The following is an 8,565-nucleotide window of genomic DNA, read 5'->3' on the forward strand; positions in this document are numbered from 1 at the left end:
TATTACTTTCGATTTTCGATTGAACAAAAATTCTACAATGTGTCTCGAAAGTATGAATAATAAAACCTCTAATCTCAAGTGCCTGATCCAAGTATTTGTATTTTCTTCAAACCCCCCACCCCCCCTTAAGAAAAACCGAAATTGTTTCCTCAAGATTGATTGCGAAGCTCGTGTTGATTATGCGCAAGCTTGATTTTCGTATTTTAGATTTTCAGCGGGCAGTCGTCGCTCCGTCGTCCGCCTCTTTGGCTTCCGGCGACTCTGCAACCATCGCGGAGAGTTAACGGGGGAGTTCGCGTTCTTTAATAGCGATACTAAATCCTCCGGTCACCCCGCTCCTCGTCTTCCGCCTCCTTAAAGGGACGCGAGGTACCTTAAGTACGGCTGGCATGTACGCGGCTCTGCCTGTCTGCTGGATATTTTATATTTTATATAACGCCGACGACCACTAACGCGAGGTTATGCCCAGCCGACGACACTCAGCCCACACCTACCCGGCTACCGACAACCCCGACACCTTTTAACGCACGCCGAGTTGAACCTCATCGCGTGATACGGCCTTCTTAAAAGTTGCACGGATCGTCGCGAAAGTCTGCGGCATAGATTTAAACTCCTTTCCAAGCTCACGCTTATTCGGTTAGTTTCTTTTTTCATTCTCTTTTCTTTTCCTCCCATTTTATGTTCTTGCTTTTTGCCATTCTCCTCGTTTTCTTTATAACGAACGAAGGGAATTCGTAAAAAATATTCCTTTTGTCTCCGCAAGAAATGGACACCAAACGCCGCGAAGCGAAATCAAGTTTACTCGTGTAATTTGGCCTGTTGAATCATGATAATCTAAATTGAATATGTGCGACGTTTGTTGAGTACTTAATTGATATGGGCTATTTTTTAATTCGCAAAAAAATAGACGGGGATGTAGCTAATCTCTGCATCTTTAAAATTGATAATGAGATTCTTCAGTGATCTGGCACAAAGATGGTGACAGCGGTGGGATTAATTGCAGCGAAAACCAAGAAAATCTTTCGTTAATCTCACACCAAGAATTGCGACGTATCTTTGGAAAATTTCTTATCGGGAGAATTTTGTTCTTCATTCGTGTTAGATTCCACGCCATTTTTCATTTATCGCTATCATGACGGTGTAAAATTCGCGACGCCTGAGCTTTTAATGTTTCAAAGATAAGAAAAAGTGAAAGAAAATCGTGGAGTCGGAGAGTTAAAGTAGGTGAGAAAATTAACAAGAAAACAGTCGTCTGCGATCCCTCCTGTCAATTTTTTCACTCCCTCAATACGAAGCAGCCCTTTATCGGGAACGGAATGTGCTGGTAAAGAGGCACTACGTCCTTTCCCCGTCTCGACGAAATTAAACGAATTTCCCAAATTCCACAGCCCGGACGCTCGAGGTTCACTGAGGATTGCTTTCTACGAGTATTGCCTCTGCCGAATTAATAATACAGGTGACTCCAGTCTGAGTTCACAATTAACGATCATCCTTTCCGTTCTTCGTGGCGTTACATCAGTCTTTGAATAAAATTGTACGTTTCAACCTTAGCTATGAGTTTGCTATCTCACGTTTTTCAGTTCCTGTCAGAAAATCTGAAACAGTTTGTGAATTTCCAGAAGATTCACAGGCCTATCAAAAACAATCTTATTTTAACCCTTTCATGCATACATTTATCCTTACATGCGATTCACTCGAAATTTTTCATGCACGGGCTTTTGGGGTCGCTGATTGCGAATCTGAACGCGAAATTCGAAAATTCAAAGTAGCCGATTCGATATGGCGCACAAATAAAACAAGAAGAAAAATTTTAAAAAACGTTCTGTAAAATTGTTTGGTATGTATTAAGTTTAGGTAAAAAACGGCATTCGGATTTTCACGGTAGATGACCAGAAAACGCTTTGTTTCGTGGAAAAGTATGAATTTCGACCATTTGTTTACATGTGCTATTCTTGCAATAAACAAATGAATAAATCTTATTTTTTTTAGACTTGCAAATATTTCGGGGATCACGTGGAGCTAAAAGACTCGACTGTTGTTACCAGAAAAGTAGTTTAATAAACAAGAAGCTGCAAAAAAAAGGTGGGATATTTCGTCAATTAAAGGGTTAATTGAAAATCTCAATACGCCAATTTCTGGCTGATATCTTCAGATTTATACTATTACACGCATGAATGTTCCGGTTTCAACGTAGGAACGCGAAAGAAGAGTGGCAGAGTTTTTTTGTTAAACGACAATTTCACTTCACGCGACACAAATTTATTGCTGCCCAGCTCGCGTCACGCCGGTTTAATCTATAATTCTTTTGACCAATTTCGTCCATTTATGGTGCGACGCTTGAACATTACCGCGTCTCTCGCCTCTGTGATGTTCGTCGAAAGCCCGTATAGATTGTTGCACACCGAGTTGCGTTGCCACCGCACGTGGTTCGCCTCGTATATTTAGAAATGCTGGACAGGAACGAGATGAACAGGATGGCGCAGGTACCTCCGCCGATATTACACTCCAGTTTATTGCGGTAAACGTTACACCGGGCGCTATTCAGTCTCGGACATGATTGTCAATGGTCAAACCGAGCCTCGCGCGCATATGGTAATAATTGCTTCTCTCCATCCCCTGAATTACAATGGAAAACTGCGCCAGGAGTGAATTTTTTATTCACTTTTTGTCACTTCTAAAGGAGTATTTATAGATAATTTTTATCCACTGCTGCTTCGCGTTTGCAGCGTGAATATTATGAGAATAATTATGCACGTCTTACGTAAGTTTGTTACTAAAAACTTGTGTTCTAAATTCCGAATGGGGGAAAAATTATGTGTTGAAACGTACGGAACTCTTGTTATTTAATTATTACATAATTATAAATTGAACTGAAGTCGCCGAAGAATGCATTGTTGGAGGTGTTTGATGTAGAAGGTTGCTCACCGGATGAATATAATTTAGAATTCGTCTGTAAATAATGAAGTTTACAGGCTTTGGTAAGGATCTATAGATTGCTGAAGCAAAGGCTAGTTGTGATTTATTAATATTTATACGAGAATGAAGTAATTCTTTGCGCTAATTCACTCGCCTTCGGACAATTTCAAAGGGTTTCATTCACATGGTTTGAAAAGCGATGATTTGATATTTTCTCTTTTCGATACCGTTTTCCAACTGCTTAGAATTCAAGATATGCGTTCCGTGATTCGTTGAACTTTTTGCTGCCATCCTATCATATTTGCTACAACGACAAAACAGCATTTTTTTTTTAAATCTCCCTCACTTTCAATTTCAAAATCCTGAAATAATTTGAAAAACCGTAACGCACTCTAACGAAAGTTTTCACTGAATACCTACATCGGAGAGACTTTTTATGTAGGCACGAAAACGGAAAAATTCCGTATCTAAAAATTGTAATATTTCAAAAATTTTCCCTCAGAAAAATGATTTTTTTTTTTTTAACGATAAAGAGGCTTGGCCGTTGCAGGGTTAAAAAGAGATCAGCCCAAGTAATTACGTCGGCAAAATCACCCGCGGACCGTGAGTGTATAATACGGAATAAAAAGCAGACAAGGGTGTAGACAGGCGATTCAATAGCAAAACGACGAAGATAAAAATGAGTTGTTAATAGGATGACGTTGGGCCGTGGTAGGGGTAGGTAATTGAATTTCAAGTCTATTGTACGATATAGAACCAATCTAGAATCCAGTATTGTTCACCCGTGCCCGTTCCTAACGTTTAGCGGACAAACAACAAACCGAAACGACACCTCGGTCTCCGACGACGAGCGCATTTGCAGCGAGAATCAGGACGAAGCGAATACTTTTATTTTCAATTCTCATAATAGGCGTATCGACCCGGCACCCGGAGTCGTTTTGCCTCGTCGAGGCCGCGAACGACGTGGAGGATGTTGTAATCTGGAGGGTGAGGGGGGTAGGGGGGAAGGGCGCGAAGCGTGGGCGCTGGTAGGAGATATCAATCATAGAGGCTCATGGCTGTCAGGGCGTCGCGTCGGTCCTCGGCAACGTCGCCGTGGCCGTCCTGCGTCCTCCCGATAAAGGCTGACGGTGAAATCGAGGGAGACAATGGACTGCCGATCCGTCATGGTAGCCCCGTATAGTACCGCCCTTTTGCCTCAGTCGTTTAAATAATTAAGCCCGCGGTGAAAATTTTTCACTTCGTTTGTACCACGCAGGGCCGTTGAACGTTGTACGCGATGCTCGGCCTGAAATTTTCCTCGTTCGTTACTCACGGTGTCGGCTCGATATAGCGAGAGCAGCCCTTTCCTGTTCTTAAAAAAAATTACACGAAAATAGATGGACATTTTACATCAAAGGGCGAAATTTTGTATTTTTAATTGTTGAAAAAAACAAAATGAAGAAATTATCGAATTCAAGAATCTCTTTACCATAGATGTGCGTATGTATCGAGGATTTGAAATCCCCAGCTGTATTGAATATAATGAGAAAAACTTCGGCCGCACCTGTTTTCGTATCCCGACGGTACATGTTGTGTCTTTTTTTTTTTTTTTTTTATCATCACAACGCAACATCTTGTGTCTCGTGCCAGTCACGCTATACCTCCGGGAAAGAAATACCTTTCGACATCGCCGGGGAGTTTGCAACGTGCGGACTCGCGAGGTGAGAGAGAGGACAAAAAAACAAAGAAGAATTAATTTCGAAGAGAAAAACCGAGGTGGCAAAGGCACAAGGAAGGTTGACTGCGGAGACGAGGATATAGATGGATGGAAGACAATAACATTTTGACCTACCCACCGTGATATTACCGCGATATAAACATTCTTATACGATAAAAGCTGAGCTTTCTTTTCATTCGCGGCCTGTTGGTTAGTTCAGTTATGTACCTTACACGTTCACAGAATAAACGCGCAGGTACGTATCTTATACTGCGAGCTACTAGAAGCACTGTCGACATACGACATTAACTACCATGCGTCGTAACTTGAAGTCTGAGTAAATTCTTGGAGAGTATTACGAAGAGAATGACTTCAAACCAACGGAATATATTGTTGACGGTACGACTTAAGCAAGGAATAATGTATCTTTTTTCTATTATTTCAGAAGCACGTGTGACTGACTGCGGGGCGCCGAGGCGGCAACAAAAAAACAAAAAAAAAAAAGAGAAAATAAAACGACTAATCCCAACGAGGCGGGTAAGTAAAACAATTTATCATTCGCTCGCGTGTTACTGAATCATATTTATCGGAGAATCGAGGACTTGGGTGAGCCGTGTGAAAACTTTTGTTGGCCCAATTATTTCCTCGCGGAAAGAATGAGGGAAAAGTAAATCAAGCCCACCGGAGGGAGAGAAAGTATAGCGAAAGTGATTAAACGGTGCGCCCGACGGACGTTGAGTCGCGAGATCGGTTCGTTCGGATATTTTGAGTTCGATAGATTTTTAGTAATATGAGAATCGGAAGGAAACGACATCGAAGAATGTCAGCCGGGGGCTTTCTTGCGTGTTTTCGAGCACGTTCTACGCGAAGCTTAGCCTCGCCGAGGTGAGGTGAGGCGGTTTTCCAATAGAGCAGAAAATATGGGGATGGCTGCTCGAATCGCCGTGGCGGTCGACGCAAAATGAATCTGGCGGGTGACGAACGGCGAACAAATCGAGTTAGCTACTCTGGACCAGCAGCTTTCCCTGCGTGAAATTAATCCCCGCGTTACGCCCGCTAGGCAACCCCCGATATCTTGTCCTCGGTTTCGCGAGGGGATTTCAGGGGCGATTCAGGACAGAAATCAGTTTTTGCTTCCCGACGTATGTCTCTTGTCTTGAGAAAATTTTCACTGCTTGCTAAAAACAAACATGCCACAAATCGTCGATTTTTCTACCCTCCATGGAAAGACATGTTATGTAATTGGGTGTCTAGCGTCAATGACATATCAAATTTCCTGACATTTTCCGGGACTCGTTTCAACCTAACTTTACTGACAAACTCACTTTTTTCATGAATGTTAGTTAAAAATTATAGACATCAATCGGATGTCTTCATCGTAAGTTAAAATAGTCCAATTTGTCTTTCCGTTCAATTTTGCTTAAACTCAACTACCAGATATATCAGTGAACACTTGGATTTTGAGAAACTAGCGGAATATCAGGATTTGCCGTTCTTGCTCAACATGCAGATAGAATATAAACGTCAATATGAAATTACTAACCGTTTTTAGTACTTGCATAGATTTTTCAGAAACTTTACACAGTGCTGAACATCAATTCATCTAATCTTATGGTCCCTCCATAAACCATATTTTTCGTCACTTGTACACCCTTTTCACACTAACAATACGCCCCTCAATCTTCTCACGCAGAAAAATTTTCCACTTTTCAAAGAATCGTACCCTTGTAAAAAAGAAAATACAAAAATTAAAAGACACGTGCCTGAATCCCCTGTTAATTCCCAATTTTCCAAATTTCCCTGACAGCCAGACACCATGGTAAATCTTACACCTCCTATGATGAATACGCGAATACTTTTTTGACGTCAAATCTATATCAATATCGGTAGATCTACCTAAGCATGTTGTAACTCTTACTATTGGTCTCGTAACTCGTATTAGCGGATTTGTAAATCTTGCTGACAATTGCTATAGATTTAACTCAAAAAACGTGCTGTCCACAAGCTGTTCAAGTCTTGAAAATTCGGAAAACAAAAAAGTCGGACATCGTTTAAGGCCTCTTTAAATTCGCGTTACACAATCCAGGGATCCGAGATTTCGGTGTCTCCACCGTGAACGCGAGAGCGTGGAAATGAAAAAACGGAAGAGAAAAAGCCCTGAGCAATGTGCGACCGTGAGCTTGTAAATGGCTCTCCTTTCTCTCGTCGCGTCCGCGATCCTGTTCTCAGTCATCCTGGGGCATGTCCATTCCCCGACAGTCCTTCGCCGAGTCATTTTCTTCCTTCCTTCCTTCCTTCCTTGCCCCCCTGCCACGCTGAGCTTATATCCGTCCACAAGTTCTCCATCCGTTCCAAATTGTTTTATTTAATATTCATAAGAAAGTTCCTTCAGCGCGCAACACTTTCTTCGAGCTTGCCGCCCCGTGTTGACGCCAAGATTTTTAACGCTAGCTGATTTTATTCAACGAGTAAAGTTGCCATCCGCCTCGCTTTGTCAACTTGCAGGTCTGCCGTTTCGGCGCCTCCTGCAGTCTCGCGAGGATCTCTTATTCCTTGCTTCCTTGGATTATTCACGCGCCTTATTGTTCCATCGGTGGATGCCGTCTAGCACCAGCTCACCTCCTATACTTAAATTCTTCACATCCGACCATCAGTCGAGATCGTATCTCTTCCTTGTTTTCGCGTCGTATTGATTGCCACACCGCGGATTCTAAATCCCTTTCTTCCCCATTATCAATTATCACTGTTATTGGTGATTTCTCTATCGGCATGTCTACGTATTAGGTAACCCACCGTACAACAGACAAGGTTAAATAAACGCGGAAGACTTTCTTCATAAAAATTTTACGAACCTTGATCAACGATTTGTGGCTTACGTTGCCTCGATTAGGTACCTATAATTATTTCTGTCAGACTTAGCGAGGTTCGCCGATTTGTAATTCGGTTTCCGCAGGTTAAGCGTCTTCTATCGTTTCTTGCCCGGTTCGTAACCAGCACCATGGAAAGAGGACGTGGGAAAATTGGATGAATCGTCAACTAAATTGATCGATTCGAAATGCTAAACGATAAATTGTGTTTCCTCCGCTGTTCGGTAATCGTTAGGATCTGACAAAGCTTCCGCTCACGTAATGCCGAATTCCATTCTTCCGAATGAATAACGCGTATTCAAAGATGCGGCATGGGTATCGGGGTGAAAGCACCAGCTGTGCTCCGAGGTTTCGACGCGATTGTGGCGTGCACAGCCGGCTTGAATGCCGTTCGGTGATATGCGTGTAATCCACACAGCCAATAAGACGTTTCGATAAAGGAGATTTTACGATGTGAAAACTCAATGTATATTCCCAGATTCGATTCTCGCCTTTTATAGCCGGTCGAGTATTCCTAGCTCGACAGCCAGAGACTGCTTCACAATCCCATAAAACCACGTCGCGGCACTTATCACCGAGTTCAGAGTTGAGATCGTCAATGCCGGTGCTGTAGAATGATTCGATATTGCGTTTTAAAAGATACAAAATATGAATTGGAACTGTTGGCAGATGAGTGAAAGAAGTAGAAGGAGAATCTCTTGATGCATAGACGCATTTCTTCCCATCCATTAATTCAGGTTCAAGTACCTTTGTTCCCAGATTTATCTGTTTGTCCAAGTGGTAAGATATTTTTTGACTTTACGGTGATTCATGGTTGCGATGAATCCAAAAGACTTGGCAATCTATTCGCTCTACGCATATATTATGCTGGATTCGAATAAAGATCCGTCCATCGGACATACAAGCTTACATACATACTTGCCCATGAGAGGATCACGATGGAATTTCGTATATTTCGTGCAATATGTAGGCATGACAAAATGAGAATTCCCGAGTGATTACTCAAAAAAGTAGAATTACTCTTCGTTTTCGCGCCGAGTAACAAGATCCAGGCGAACAGCAGGTGGGCATTGTAATTTCAAA

Source organism: Neodiprion fabricii, chromosome 1 (genome assembly GCF_021155785.1).
Source record: "Neodiprion fabricii isolate iyNeoFabr1 chromosome 1, iyNeoFabr1.1, whole genome shotgun sequence".
Taxonomy (NCBI): domain Eukaryota; kingdom Metazoa; phylum Arthropoda; class Insecta; order Hymenoptera; family Diprionidae; genus Neodiprion; species Neodiprion fabricii.